A 1,664-nucleotide genomic window follows, 5' to 3' on the forward strand; every position below is an offset into this window, starting at 1 on the left:
AAAAAAAAAAAGCAATTGAGAAGGATAACTCTCTTGCTCAGCCCATTCTCACCACGTGATACCCTGGTCACCATGGGATCCTGTAGAGAGTCCCTCCAAGAAGGCCCTCACCAGATGTGTTCCCTGAACCTTGGACTTCCCAGCCTCCAAAACGGTAAGAAATAAATTTCATTTCTTTATAAGTTACCAAGTTTCAGGTGTTCTGTTATAAGCAGCAGACACAGACTAATACAATTTCCTAGGCCAGTTACCAAAAAGGAAAAGAAAAACCTCCTGTAGTGTGACTGTTTTTCCTTATGGGAAGCCCATTTGGATAACCTGAAAGTGGAACCTGATAAAAAAGGTATTTTGAATGTAATCAGACACAGGAAGAAAGTGTCCAAGGTTATGAGAGTACCAATTAAAGCATATGAAGAAAATCTATGAGTACAAAATCAAATTATACTGGAGGAAAAACATTGCTTTTCTAGACATTTCAACTGTCAGATGATAACAGCAGAGTTAGCTGATAAAAGAGAGAGTTATCTTTCAAGATCTTTGCAAGGGTAGAAGAGGGGAAACTGCAGGCATTTGTGACCTGTAAGTCACGTACAGTGAGATACAACAAAAGCTGAACTTCTGAGATATGAATCTGGGAAGCTTCAAGAGGAAGATTCCACCTCAAGAAAGGAAATTAGCATTCTGAATGAAGAAAACAGCATTTACAACTTGAAAAAAGGGAGATTAAATGAATCTCAGGAAGAAATAAGACAAAAATAGAAACTGTGGTTTTGAAGATGACTGTTAAAGAAACAGATTTTTAAATTAGAAATCAAGGCCTGGCCAGTTAGCTCAGTTGGTTAGAGCGCAGTGTTGATAACACCAAAGTCAAGGGTTGGGATCTCTGTACCAGCCAGCTGCCAAAAAAAAAAAGTTAGTACATAAGATGTTTTCTCATACAAAATTATTCTCGTTTCTTTTTAACCTTCTTTACCAAAGCCACATTTTCATATTTATTTTTATTTTTATTTTATTTTTTTCTTTAAAAGATGACTAGTAATGGGATCTCAACCCTTGGCTTGGTGTTGTCAGCACCACGCTCAGCCTCAGAGTCTCTCACAGGCTGCAGTCAAGGTGTCAGCCAAGGCTGGGGTCTCATCTGAANGTTTCTTGTGGGAGGGTGCCTCCCAACAGTGGGGCAAGAGGTGAGGCCGGGCGGACCCAACCAGGCCCTCTCTTGAGCCATTCCCTGGACATTCCTCTCCTCGGCCGCCAGAGCTGAGGGCCCCTCAAGTTTCCTTCCCGAAGTCTTGCTTTTCCTCGGCCTCCCTCGGGCCCTCCACAAGATCTCAGGGTTTATCCTCCCTCACCCCCACGCTGGATCCTCAGGGCCAGATATTTTTTTTTTTAATAAAGAAAAACGACATTTATTGCTTACAGTTTCTGAGGCTGGGAAGTCCAAAGTCCATCTGGTGGTGGCAGCAGTGATCCAGATGGTGGAAGCAAAGAGAGAGAGAGAGAGAGAGAGAGAGAGAGACTCTTCTCTTCTTTTAAAGCCCTCACAACCGCACCCCTGACCACCATTTTTAATCCATTCACTATCACACTGTCCTACAACCCAATCACTTCTTCAAGGCCCCACCTTACCATTACCATAATAGGATTTCCCACCCTCTTAACAGTCA

At 42.5% G+C, this 1,664-nt stretch overlaps 1 long non-coding RNA gene across 1 annotated transcript in view; it reads left to right on the forward strand.

Annotated features, from left to right (window-relative positions):
* The first annotated feature begins 115 nt into the window (after positions 1-115).
* Positions 116-1,664, forward strand: part of LOC103582517 — a 4,624-nt gene continuing 3,075 nt past the window's right edge. The window contains exon 1 of the long non-coding RNA XR_549762.1: positions 116-154. This is a non-coding gene — a long non-coding RNA (uncharacterized LOC103582517). The remainder of the gene's footprint in view (positions 155-1,664) is intronic.

This window comes from Galeopterus variegatus, unplaced genomic scaffold, assembly GCF_000696425.1.
Source record: "Galeopterus variegatus unplaced genomic scaffold, G_variegatus-3.0.2 Scaffold16588, whole genome shotgun sequence".
Classification (NCBI taxonomy): domain Eukaryota; kingdom Metazoa; phylum Chordata; class Mammalia; order Dermoptera; family Cynocephalidae; genus Galeopterus; species Galeopterus variegatus.